Genomic DNA, 14315 nt, shown 5'->3' with positions numbered 1-14315 from the left:
TAAAAAGATCATATACCAGACCAAGCAGGACTTATTCCTGGAATTCAGGCATTGTTCAACATATGAAAATCAACCATTGTAATATGCTACCTTAATAGGATGAAGTAAAAAACCACGTGACCATCTCAATTGGTGTAGAAAAAGCATTTCACAAAATTCAACACTCTTTCATGATAAAAACACTCAACAAACTAGGAATAGAAGGAAACTATCTCAACATAATAAAAGCCATATATGAAAATCCGACAGCTAACATCATACTCAGTTATGAAAGAGTGAAAACTTTTCCTTTGAGATCAGGAACAAGACAAAGATGCTTGTCACTACTTCTGTTCAACAAAGTACTGGAAGTTCTAGCCAGAGCAATTAAGCAAGAAAAAGAAGCAAAAGGTATTCAAATTGCAAAGGAAGAAGTAAAGTTATCTCTGTTCAAGGATGATATGATCTTATATGTAGAAAATCCTATAGACTACACACACCCACAATGTTAGAACTAGGAAAAGGATTCAGCAAAGTTTCAGGATACAAAGTCAACACACAAAAGTCAGTTGCATTTCTAGACATTAGCAATGAACAATAAAAAAAGGAAATTAAGAAAATTTCATTTACAATAGTATCAAAAAGAAAAATATACTTAGGAATAAACTTAATGAAGAAAGCAACAGCCGGCCCCGAGGCTGAGTGGTTAAGTTCGTGTGCTCTGCTTTGGCAGCCCAGGGTTTCGCCAGTTTGAATCCTGGGTGCGGACATGGCACCACTCATCAGGCCATGCTGAGGCAGTGTCCCACATGCCACAACTAGAAGGACCCACAACTGAAAATACACAACTATGTACTGGGGGGCTTTGGGGAGAAAAAGGAAAAATAAAATCTTAAAAAAAAAAAAAGAAGAAGAAGAAAGCAAAAGATTGTACACTGAAAACTATAAAACATCACTGATGGGGCTGGCCTGGTGGCGCAGCGCTTAAGTGCTCACATTCCACTTCAGCAGCTTGGGGTTCCCCAGTTCAGATCCTGGGCGTGGACATGGCACTGCTTGGCAAGCCATGCTGTGGTAGGCATCCCACATAAAGTAGAGGAAGATGGGTACGGATGTTAGCTCAGGGCAAGTCTTCCACAGCAAAAAGAGGAGGATTGGCGGCAGATGTTAGCTCAGGGCTAATCTTCCTCAAAAAAAAAAATCACTGAAAGAAATTTGAAAATGACACAAGTAAATGGAAAGACATCCCATGTTCATGGATTAGAAGACTTAATTTGTTAAGATGTCAATACTATCCAAAGTGATCTATAGGTTTAATGCAATCTCTATCAGAATCTGAAAGGCAATTTTCTTTGCAGAAAGAGAAAAATCCATCCTAAAATTCATATGGAATCTTGAGAGACCCCAAAAGCCAAAACAGTCTTAAAAAACAAGAATGAAGCTGGAGGCATTATATTTCCTGGTTTCAAAACATATTACACAGCTACAGTAATCAAAGCAGTGTGGTACTGGCATAAAGACAGACATATAGACCAATGGAAAAGAATAGAGACCCCAGAAATAAACTTTCATGGATACGGTCAAATGATCTTCAACAAGGGTGTGAAGACCACTGAATAAGGAAAAGACAGTCTTTTCAATAAATGGTGTTGGGAAAACTGGATATCCACATGCAAAAGAATGAATTTGGACCCTTAACTAACACCATAAACAAAAATTACTTAAAAAGGATTAAAGACCTAAATGTAAGACCTAAAACTATAAACTCCTACAAGAAAACATAAAGGAAAAGCTTCATGACCTTGGATTTCACATTGATTTCTTGGATATGATACCCAAAGCACAGGCAACACAAAGCAAAAATAGACAAATGGGACTACGTCAAACTTAAAAACTTTTGTGCATCAAAGGACACAATAAACAGAGTAAAAAGGCAACCTTTGGAAAATATTTGCAAATTGTATATCAGATAAGAGGTTACTATCCAGAATTTATAACAAATTCTTTCAAACTCAACAACAAAACCCGAAATAACCTGATTAAAAAATGGATAAAGGACTTGAATAGACACTTCACCAAAGATGATACACAAATGACTGACAAGTATGTGAAAAGATGTTCAGCATCAATGATCGTTAGAAATGCAAATCAAAACCATAATGAAATATCACCTCATACCCGTTAGGATGGATATTAATCAAAAAGCAGAAAATAACAAATGCTGGCAAGGATATGCAGAAATTAGAAGCCTTGTGTGCTGTTCTTGGGAATATAAAATGGTGCATCTTCTATGGAAAACAGTAGAGCTGTTCCTCAAAAAATTAAAAATAGAATTACTCTATGATCCAGGAATCCCATATTTGCTTATATAGCCCAAAGAATTGAAAGAAGAGTCTCAAACAGATGTTTGTACACCCATGTTCATAGCAGCATTATTCACAATAGCCAAGAGGTGGAAGCAACCCAAGTGTCCATCAACAGATGAACAGACAAACAAAATGTGGTATCTACATACAGTGGACTATTATTCAGCCTTAAAAAGGAAGGAAATTCTGTCACATGCAACGTGGATGAACCTTGAGGACATTATGCTAAGTGAAATGAGCTAGTCACAGGAAAACAAATACTGAATGATTCTACTTATATGAGGTACGTAGAGTAGTCAAATTCATAGAAACAGAAAGTAGAGTGGCGGTTTCCAGGGGCTGGGGGTGGAGGAAGGAAACAGGACCTTGTTGACTAATGAGTACAAGTTTCAGTTTTGCATGATGACAAAGTTCTGGAGATCTGTTTTACAACAATGTGAATAAACTTAACACTCCTGAACTGTACACTTAAAAATGATTAGCATGGTAAATTTTGTGTTATGTGTTTTTTACCACTGTTAAAAACAAAACATTTAAAAATTCAACATCCTTTTGTGATAAAAACACTCAATAAACTAGGACCAGAAGGGAACTCCCTCAACGTGGGAAAGGCCATATGTGAAAAATACATGGCTAACATCTTACCCAGTGGTGAAAGAATGGAAGTTTTTCCTCTAAGATCAGGAATAACACAAGGATGCCCACTCTTGCTAATTCTATTCAACACAGTACTGGAAGTCTTAGCAGAGCGATTAGACAAGAAAAGAAATGAAATTGGAAAATGAGAAGTACAATTCTCTCCTTGTAGATAACATGACCTTATGTATATAAAATCCTAAAAAGTTATATTTCTATACTCTGCTGTGAATAGTCTAAAAAGCAAATTGAGAAAACAATGCCATTTACAGTAGCATCAAAAAGAATAAAATACTTAGGAATACGTTTAGCAAAGGAGGCAAAAGACTTGTACAGTGAAAGGTATAAAACATTGCTGAAAGAAATTGAAGAAGGCCTAAATGAGTGGAAAGACAGCCTGTGTTCATGGATTGGGAGACTTACTCTCGTAAAGATGGCAGTAGTCCCCAAAGTGATCTACATACTTGAAGCAACCTTATCAAAATCCCAACTGTGTTTTTTGCAAAAATAGAAAAATCCAACCTGAAATTCATATGAAATCTCAATGGACCCCAAGTAGTCAAGATAATCTTGAAAAAGAAGAACAAAGTTGGAGGAATCCTACTTCTTCATGTCAAAACTTACTACAAAGCTACAATTATGAAAACAATGTGGCACTGGCATAAGGCTAGACCTATAGATCAACGGACCAGAATAGAGAGTCCAGAAACAAATGCATACATCCATGGTCAATTGATTTTCAACAAGGGTGCCAAGGGGACAGAACAGTCTCTTCAACAAGTTGTCCTATGAAAACTGGATATTCACCTGCAAAAGAATGAAATTGGATCTTTACCTTACACCATATACAAAAATTAAAACTAAAGTGGGTCAAAGACTTAAATTTATGAGCTAAAATGATTAAACACCTAGAAAAAAAACATAGGGGGAAAGTCTTCATGACCTTGGATTAGGCAGTGGTATCTTAATTTTGACACCAAAATCACAGGCAACAAAAGAAGAAATACATAAACTGGACTTATCAAAATGAAAAGCTTTTGTGCATCAAAGGATACTATCAAGAGAGTGAAAAGACAACCCACAGGATGGAAGAAAATATTTGCAAATCATATATCTGATAAGGGATTAATATATAGAATATAGAGAGATTTCTCCTCTCTGGGGCCCATGTGTGGGTCAGGAGTAGACCCTGAGCATCGCCTTTGGTCTGAGAAGGAGCTCCCGGGAGTGTGAGTGCTGACGCTCCCCTCTGGGTCAGGAGATGTTGGATGTTCTGATCACAGAGCGAGCCCTCTCAGTCCTCCTTGGAAGGGGCCGTCTCTCTCCAGGGGATGTGGACCTTTTTTCTAGGGGCTGTCCCATATCAAGAATTCTGGGTTTGCCCTTCCTCCAGGTGTGCCATTAAAGAAGCTCCACTAATTCTGCACTGACTGTATGGCTGATTGAGTGACGGGCAGGTGACCATGACTGAATGAGTGGCTGGATGTAGATGGCTCTTGCAGTCCCGCTATCCGTGCTCTCAGGAATTCCCATCCAGGAATCAGAAGACTTTTCTCCTCCATGCAGGTGCCCTGTGTCTCTGAATCCAGCCCCACATGTATGGAAGGGGAGTGAGTGCATCTGAGGATGGGGTTCTGGTTCAGGGTTTGGGAGGGTCCCATCACCCCCGAAGGCCTTCTGACATGCCCAGTGCCATGCCAGTGTCGGCCTTGGCATTGGTGGGCCGCTGATAAACTTGCCAAGTTCTCTCTGAGCAACAATCCAAGAAGGTCAAGACATTCATCAAAGAAAGGGCTGGTGACAAGACCTCATCGTTTTGAATGGGTGAATGTGATAATTAATTTTTTTGTGTCCTTATCGTAAGCAACTATTCCATCAGGTGAGTAGACCATCCACCAATGTACCAACAGCCCTTGAAAAAGGACTCAGAATATATACAGGTGAATGAAATTTGGGTTGATTGTTTTCTGTGGCTTAGCAAAGTAAACGTAAAAGGAAAAATGAACTGCTGTCCCTAGGGAAAAGTAGTAGCCTGAAAACTTTAAACAGGAAGGAGAAATTAATATTAAAAAAAAATTAATCATGAAAAATTAGGAATAGTTTTATAAATAAAGAGCTTTCTGACTTTTAGAAATCTGTCCTGCTTTATTTTTACTCCCGCAGCCTTCACCCATATTTGTGGGCCATCTTGGGGAAAATCTCAAAGGCAGGTCAGAATGACAACAGGAGCCAGAAGAAAAATTATGACACTAAATCTCATGAGATTTGGGGCAAAATTTCTAGCTGTATATCTTTACTGCTCAGGACATCCGGTGCAATCACTTTCTTCCTTAGGAGTTAGGATTCCCCTTCCCAAGGCAAAGTATTTTAGAGTATAATTTCACGTATCCATTGGGCTTGTATCATTTATGCACTGTATTTATGGACTGCTTTAGGTATCACAGAGAAAACTATGTCAGTTCTGAACTACTCGTATTAACACACCTTTATTTATTTCACCTGAGATGAAATTCTACTGCAAGTGTTTTCCAAAGTCCCGTATGAGGCACCATTTGATGAAACAGGAACAGCAGGCAAATCAATTACGAAGAGAGCCATGAAAGAAAGCAAGTATATGTGTTTAAAACTACAAGCGTACATATTTCTATAGGCCTAGGGATTGTACTTATGTACCATGCTATCATTTTATCATTCTTTAAAACAGCTACTTGTGCGGCAGAGACAAATTGAGATATGAACGAAAGAATTGTCTGAAATACTTTCTATGACTTCCAAGTCTATGGTCTGAAGTGTGACTATCCCTCTATTTTGGCGTGATCCCTGAAGTTCGTGTGTCAGACAGGCTCTTGCTTTCTGGAGGCTGTTCAAAGGACAGGAACCAGAATTGCAAGTGGCGTTCATGGTTCCTGACAACAGAACCCCTGCAGAGTGTTATCACTTTGTGCCGGGCACGCTTTATACCCGCACGTGCATGACCTGGTTTGATGCTTAGCTCAGCCCTTGGTGAGAGCTGGTGCAGTCACAGTACCTCATTCCATGGATAAGACCAAGGCAAAAAAAAATCACTTGCTTTAGGCACATCCATAGAAATAAAACTGAAGAATATCCTCTTCCAAAAAGTAGCCTCATATTCTTATTTTTTAAAAGTAGCACTTTGAGAATTAAGAAAGGTATTTGATCACAGGTCCTGAGGATGGAATTGTGTATCAGAAATTGCCAGCAGTGGACGGAAGTGCCCTGGGCAGCAGCGGGATGAACACAGTGTTGGAATTTTGCATACAGATGTGAATTCCAGTTCCTGGGGTTCATTTCCCACAGCATCATCCTGGGCCCCACCTCTGCCATCAGCAGTCAGCTGGTGCCTCTCTCTACACTGACACATAAACTTTCAAACACATATTTCCAAGTTGACTTCTATATTAACATTTCAACACTTAAAGCAAAATACGGGCCTAAGGTGCTTGTAAGTGGGTACTGATAAAAACTTCTCTCTCTCAATTTTTTTCATGTGTTTCATCAAAGGAGCCAGTGTTGCTGCTGGGAATTCTGCTGAACCAGAATTTTTCCTTGGCAGCATGGACAGAATTTCCAGTAATGGTAAATGCAGATGGATAAAATTGGAGTTTGGGATCAATAAGTAATACCTCTTCTTCCTCTTGCCTGAGTTCAGAACTAAATGTGAGACTGAGCTAAAGGTCCGGCAGATGGAGTTCAAACTGTCTTCTCGAGAAATATTTGGCTGAATAATCTGGGTGCTTTGCCCTGAGCCAGGCAGAAGGCCCTAATCTCTGGTAATGTTTAGGATACCCATGACCTCCCCAAACCCCAACCATGAGAGTTTGCTTCTGTAAAATTCCCAGCGTCGAGGGCAGATTGGGAGGTTTGCTCTCTGCAGGCAGACGGATGCCAAAAAAGAGAGAAACGAGCTAGCTACGGCCACCCAATTCCTTCTCCCAAACTTACCAGTGAAGTCCCATTCTCCCCCTGGGCCGCAGCTAGTGAGGTGTGAGCACATTCCTGAGCGATACCCTGAAGACCTCTCTCCATCCTCAGGAGGAATGTGGGAAGGCACCCCCTTCCGCTGATGAGCAAAGGCTCCTCTTACAGATGTAGCTGTGGTGAAGGCAGATCGGCTCTGAAGACAGGCTGAGGAACTAGAATCCCATGAAGCATTTCTTCCCTCAAAAGATTTAAAGATTTAAAAGGAAAAACAGACCAATATGTCACTGTCTGGGCTCGCAAATCTGTGGTCTTTCCTGGGCATGGGAATATGAACTAGGTCAGTGGTATGTTGCGTTATCATTATGCCCCCATTTTACATACGTGGCTCCTGAAGTTAAGTAAGTTGTCGCAGGTCAAGCAGTCGGGGAGGAGACAGTGCTGGTGTTTGAACTCAGGATGCTTGTAAGAGACGCCAGTTATGCCTGCATAGTGTGCCCATTTTAAAACACCTGGAAGAACTGTTAGGCAGAAAGAGTTTCACAGACATCACGTAGAGCAATGATGTGATGACGTAGATTTCCTAACTAGACCAGATGCCCAGTGTCCCCAAGGCAAGACCTTCAGCCCTTCTGTCTTCTGCTGAGCGGGTTCCGCCTGTGCTGCTGGTGTGCTTGAAACAGTGCCGGTGGAGAACAATGAGGGTAACATTTTCCTTTCACGTGGTCACTATGTGAAATAATTTTCAAATACAGAAGCTGACTGTGGGCACTTCCTGCCCCCCTGTTGTGACACTGGAAGGGGCCGGGAGTTCCTGGCGCCCCACTGAGCTTGAGCTCCCTGGAAAAAGTGTGGCATCCCCTCTTAGACCTCTGTAGCATGTCCCAACTTGCCATGTTGATAGATTTCTCTAGAACTTTTGCTTGTTACCAAAAATGACATCAACTTTTCTAAAACTGTCTTTCCATAATCAGCTGTATTGATTTTTCTCCCTGTAGGAGCTTGACTCAGTGCTTGAGCACTTTCTAAGTACAAAATGGACTCACTTTCCTCTGTCTTCCCAGACCCCCAATGTGTGCAGTGATCAATATACACTGGATTTGAGCTCAATTCCATATATGTTTTTAAACAAAGGATCACAATACAAACTGATCGTTACACTCATCTTGATAATCCATGGTGTTGGGTTTCTAGGAGCCTCAAGATTAGCAGAAATATGTAGATTAGAAAACTTCTCTTGGGACTATAAGTTAGGTTGAATCATTTGAACTTACTGTTCTTGTAGATCAAAAGTAGTCAAATATCTCCAATTTCATATGGCTCAACCTAATATCTTGGAAATCATTCAGGGATCTCTGCTTAATGGTGCAGGTCAAATACTCAAGTCAAGTCTTTCTGCAGAGTGTAGATGCCTCTGTAAGGGTGTCACTTTTCTCTATCCATAATTCTTGCATAAAACTAGAGATAGCTGATTGAAGTCCTTATGCTCATATAGACACAAGCAAATGTTTCCTTTGTTCAACCGTCTTTCTTTGAATTTCATTCCTACTGTGGTTCTAAAATATGTCCACAATTCTTTGATACCCTCCCTTCAAAGGGTGGAGCTTAATCTCCCTCCACTTGAGTGTGGGCTGGACTTAGTGACTTAGTTCTAATGAACAAAACATCTTTCAAACTCTCCAAAGAACCTTAGGTAAATGAAAACTTAGGATCATATTGATGATAAGTATAAACAGTGTCTCCTAATTCTATTTTTTTTGTTTCTGTGGTACAGAGACAAGGAAAGTAAAAATTTGTGTGCAAGTGACAAGTCTATCTTTTTTACAACTTTACGAAAGAGCAAGGCAAACACAGCCCCTTAGTGTTATAACCCTCTATGTTATCCAGAGATTTCTGTCTGTGGCTGTTACTCAGTTGACTCTGATTTGACAAGCTGGCATTTCCAAAGTTGAGTAATTATGAGTCACATTAACTTGGGAGTTTCCTCTCTTTTCTAAGCCAAAGTGAATAAGGAACACATTTCTTTCTTTCCCCAGAAATAATTAAGATCTCATGAGGCTGTTATCACATACTCCATGACAGTCTTAACCACATTGTCTCATTGTCACCCCTTTAAGAACTAGGCCAAGGAAGATTCGCCAGACTCACCCCAAAACTGCCCCTCAGCTCTTGGAGGTCTCCCCTCTGGGACTGGGGCTCCAGCCTTGAAGTCTTCTGAGGTCACACAATTAATTAGTCCTCACTTTCCATGTTCCCTTTTTGATAGCCCTACTTTCTAACTGCTAAACAGTTAATCCAAACAGATTTCTCTGGAGCTCCTTCTCATTGGTTCCAGTTTGCTCCCTGGAGCTACTCAGAACATCTCCCAGCCCCTCTGCAGGGCCATTCCTGTGTTGGGCACAGACAGCTCTCCTGGCTCCCCAGTTTTCTACAAGCTAAACTCACTCAGGCCTTTTGACAGGTCTCATAAAAATGAGTCAAAGATAGCCAGTGGTAGAGTTAGGATGCAAATCTTTCTGATTTTCAACCCTGTTTGTTTATACTAAACCATTCTGCAGTCCCTCTACCCATAAGTGAATATTTCAGTGTAATTAATTTTTCTGTCTTGCCTTTGCAATTCAAGAAATGTTTTTTATAGTACTTTGTGGTTTATAAATTGTTATCATGAATGTTACTCCATCTGTGAGGTCGGTCTTATTATCTCTATTTTATACTAGTGGAGATTGGGGTCAGAGAGGCTCAGAGACCGACTGAAAGGTCCTGGGTAGGGTCCCTGGCCAGCAGCATCAGTGTCACTCAGGGTTTGTGAGAAATGCACATTCTCAGGCCCTTCAAGACCTACTGAATCAGAAACTCTGGTGGTGGGCCCAGGGATCTAGCTTTTAACAAGGCGTCTTGGTGATTCTGATATACACTCAAGTGTGAGGACCACAGCCTCAGTCTACGGGTGGGTCCTCTGTAGAAATTTGTTAGATTAAAAAAATAAACAGAAACAAAACACTGATGTACACTTGGACGCTTCTCCAAAATCCTCCCTAACTCCTCACTTTGACTCTAGAGGAAGTTGCTTTCATCATAAACCCAGACAATTACTTAGATTCCCTGAAATAAGACTGTACTGAACGCTTCATGCAAACAGCTTGTAGAAGCATCTTTATGTGTCTTTAAACACTTCGCTACTTTCATTATAGAGTGCGTATTACTTAGATTCACCCAAATAAGACTGTAATGAAAGCATCTTTCAAAAGAAAAAAAAATTAAACAAAACAGAACTAATCACAGGCCAATGGGTGTTTTTGTACAAACACATTTTGTCTTTTGTCTTTTGTAGATCACATTTCAGAGGCGGAAAGAGATGACGAACCCCCTCTCTTCAACAGGGCTGTGAGTGAGCAGTTAACTACTGCAGATAAAAAAACACTTCAGGAAGCAGTTAGTCCAGGTAATCTACATAGCAGGAGCTAAATAAGATACTTAAATACAGGGGCTGGCCTGGTGGCACACTGGTTAATTTCAGCACGCTCTACTTCAGCAGCCCCGGGGTTCATGGGTTCGGATCCCGGGAAGAGACCTACACCATTTGTCAAAGCCATGCTGTGGCAGCAGCCCCAAAACAGAGGACGATGGGCACAGATGTTAGCTCAAGGCCAATCTTTCTCACCAAAAAAAGCCCACAAAAAAACAGATGACTTCAGAACGTGTCTGTTTGCCTTTCATGGTATTTTAACAGAATAGATGTCGGCATACCTTCAATTCACCCTCAAAAGCATATGAACTGCAGTTAAAATTATAAATTAAACTAACTCCAGGAATTTGACCCCCTTTCACAAAGATACTACTTTTACGTTGTTTCTACACAGCCATGGTCACTCAAAACATGTGCATCGTCTTCTGAGTCCCTGCCATGACTGGGCACCGAAGCTTGCTGACAGGCAGGAGACATTAAGTGCCCGGTGTTAACCTAATCCCTGATCTTCAACCTTGGATCACTTGAGCCTGGGCCCGTTCAGAGTGCGAAGAAACTTGCCCATTATGTCAATGTGCTGGGACCAAGCCCAGTTCACTCCCTCCATGTAGCCACCTGCTGTCACAATTATACCTGGTTGTCACTTCCTAACCCCCCAAAATTGAATGCTGAATCATTCCAACAGAGCCCTTAGAGTGGCTTGATGCTGCTGCCTCTTGACGTGGCACAGATGAAGGCAAAAATTGGACATGCACAATTTTTTCCCCATAGCCTAAGAAGACCCTTGGCCAGGGTTCTCCAGCCTCTATCACTAAGCTCCCCTCAGCAGCTCTCCACACTAAACCATCTGATTCCTGTCATTGTACCTCTGTGCTCTCTTTCCTTGAGTCCATTTGCTTTTTTGGTCACAATACAAATGGGGTGATAGAAGCTCTAGGAGTCCCCGATGTCAAGTAGGGTCTAGCTAAGATTGCCTTGCGCTCCAAAGCCCACATTCAGCAGCATTCCAAATCTACCTTCAAGATTTCTGCAAGTCCCCGGAGGGCTGTAAGAGCTTGGGGTCATCTCTGGCATTATGTTTGCCTTATGTCATGAAATTCTCCCAAACCTATACACATCAGGCAGATCATGTGCCCGGGAGAATTTCTAGAAGCTGGAGGAGCGGAGGTTGGGGGGCTGGGGAGTGGGAGAGAAAAGGTTGTATCAGTGCCTGTGAAAAGCTTTAAACCAAATATTTGACTCTAGTCTTCTTAAAAAGCCATCACAGCAGGACTTTCTGCCACGTCTAATGCCCCTGCCTCCTCCCATCTGAGCTCTCCCCTCCTCTTCCCTCACCTCCTACAAACCGTGGTTTTTTCAACCTTCTTTTGGCTGCTTTACTGCTCTCCAGCTCATACCCTCAGCATCTCACCTCCACCACCAACCAGCATCTCCTCTCACCTCTGAATGCTTTCCTAAATGAAGCTGGTTCCTTTCCCAAGAGGTTTTCGGGAGCCAGCAGCTCAGATGCTAAGGTTTTCATTTCTGCTAGAGGCAGAGCTCACAGGTCATCCCTGCAGATCTGTATGGGGTCCTCTCCCTCTGTTTACTCTGCCACGTGTCTTCTCATTTAGGTATTCGAAACGGGAATTTGCCGTGTGCGCAGCTTCTGCACTTCCTGCAGAGGAACATCATCATCGCTGCTGTCTCGGTGGCGGGAATCCTCGTGGTCACAGTGGTGGTGCTCCTTGGGCTGACCGCATGCATGAGGAGGAAACAGTGTTTGTGAGTGGCTCTTAGCTCCCACCTTCCTTCCAGGAACTCATAGGTGACTGTACCAACGTTGCCCCAGAGCTTCCTGCTGATCCCGGATTTAGGAGGCAGGCAGGAATCTCGAAGCCTGGCTGTGCATCAACCTTACCCAGCATCCTTCGTAAAAGTATAGGTGACCCGGACTGCTGGGTTTTAGGCACTGCTTTGGTGGTTCTCATGCACAGCTGGCTTGGGCCATGCTTGTCTCTAAAGCCCACTGCAGATTAGGTCACACCTATTCCCATACTGAGGGCTACTGAAAGAGGAGATGGTACAGCCTCTGGCTGAAAGACTGGAGAATAGGAGTATGGATGTAGAAGAGAAAGGAGGGGTCCAGCTCTGCAGGGGCGGGGAGGGATGAGGCTGTGGAGGAGACGAGAGCAGGGCTGGTACTCGGCCTGTTCACCTTGGCATAGCAGCACTGGTTAGAATATTGAAAGATGCTCTACTGGTTGGCGAACAGCCCTTTTGCAGAACCTCCCACCGATGTCCCAGTCTTCCTCATGCCTGCAAATGAGGCCTGGCTCAGCAGTGGCCCTCAAGGGCTCTGCTCCATCAGTGGCCATTTGACTAGTCAGTGCCTGTCTGTACCAGTTGTTAAATATTTTGATTATCCCCTGGTGAGAGGACTCACGCATAGTGACTTTATCCATGAGTAGGCACTTAGAAAGCAAATTGTTCACAAGACTGTGCATTTGCAGTAATTGCGCCTTGAAAGTATGTGCCTTGATCTGCATCCCTTGGGACACACATTCCTGATGAGGAGGAAGAGCAGCTCCCCACGGCCCCTCAGGTCCTGCCCGACATTGTGTTGGGTGCTCGGCTTGTCCGCAGAGAAAGGGGGCTGTGGTGTATGATGAGGGGTGAAGTGTCCATCCTCTGTCCACCCACCCAACTCTGAGGCTGCAGTATTTAAATTTCCCCACACGTGTGGCATTGCTAGGTGTCCTTTAAAATGCCAAGGCTCCTGGGACTGGTAACACATTCCCAGCCACTACCACCTCACATCTAACTTCTTCCTCTGAGACAGGAATGGGTCTCCTGAAGCCAGGGGGAGCCCCAAAGGGCCAGAGAGAAAAGATTTTAACAGTTCCTGGAAATAAGCTTGACTCACTTCACAATTCTGACTGAGACTTACCCCATAGGATTCCCCACTTCCCTTCCATGCCTGTTGGAGGTATCAAAAGAAGCGGTCAAGACTGTGGCTCCATCCCACAGAGACGGATCAAAGCTGTGGAGAGCCTGAGTCATGAGAAAGTGGGGGGAAAGGAGTTCCCCGGGGGCTCTGTGCTGCCCAGAAGCAAAATGAATTTCACAACCGCCAGACCTTCCTGGTGGGAAATTAGCAGCCTCAGCCCTCAGAAACATCAGCCTCTAGCGCCACCCAGCGAGCGGACAGTAGGAATTTCTGTACGTTTCGTTGTGCAATATGGTGTCTGTGTGTTTTATTTTAGATCCCCTCCGGCCAATATGACATATAATATTTTTATAATGAATGGAAAGAGTTTGTGGCAAAAGTCTCAAGAAAAGAGCCCCACAAAACATGCAGGAAAACAGAAACAGTTGAAGTGCAATTCCTGTGTCTAAGCCAGGTGGTGGGGCCAGCCAAACCACGAGCCAAGCCAGGACTAAAGCTATGATGCAAGGCGATTCTCCATCCCAACACCACGGAGAGACAACTGGATTTCTGGCTGGGAGGTGTGCTTACAAAATGCCGACCTTCTCCTCTCAGTCTGGAATGGACCGAGAAAAAAATGTGTTACCACAGGATCCTTACAGTGGTATGGCATGAACGACTAGAATAGGAGACTCCGCACATCCGCCCGAAGACAAAACTGACAAACACTGGATTTTTTTTTATTTATTAAAGCATTGATTCATTTATTCAGCCATTCATTGAACGGATATTAATTGAACCCCTAATATGTACACAGTAGCACAATAGGAGGCAACCAAAGTTATCAGAAGCAGGTATGGCCTTCGCTGGCGTCTGAGGAGATGCCGACAGCTGGCTGAAGCTCTTTGGTAATCGATTTACGCCTTTTGTCCCGATTGCTAGAGGGGCTAAGGATAGCCAGAGGGGAAAGGAGGGGTGTGGGAAGGCACACCCGTGTTGCAGGAGCAAGCGGCCCTTGTAG

At 43.0% G+C, this 14315-nt stretch overlaps 1 non-coding gene across 2 annotated transcripts in view; it reads left to right on the top strand.

Annotated features, from left to right (window-relative positions):
- The window catches only part of LOC123286720 (uncharacterized), a 38933-nt gene extending 24861 nt beyond the window's left edge, over window positions 1-14072 (top strand). For both annotated transcript variants that reach the window (XR_006529492.2, XR_006529491.2), the window contains 4 exons: window positions 6504-6578; window positions 10252-10362; window positions 12000-12150; window positions 13632-14072. This is a non-coding gene — a transcript (uncharacterized protein). The remainder of the gene's footprint in view (window positions 1-6503; window positions 6579-10251; window positions 10363-11999; window positions 12151-13631) is intronic.
- Window positions 14073-14315: the final 243 nt, after the last annotated feature.

Source organism: Equus asinus, chromosome 6, assembly GCF_041296235.1.
Source record: "Equus asinus isolate D_3611 breed Donkey chromosome 6, EquAss-T2T_v2, whole genome shotgun sequence".
NCBI classification, from domain to species: Eukaryota; Metazoa; Chordata; class Mammalia; order Perissodactyla; family Equidae; genus Equus; species Equus asinus.
The sequence above is the reverse complement of the archived record's forward strand: the minus strand, read 5'-3'. Positions and strand labels throughout refer to the sequence as shown.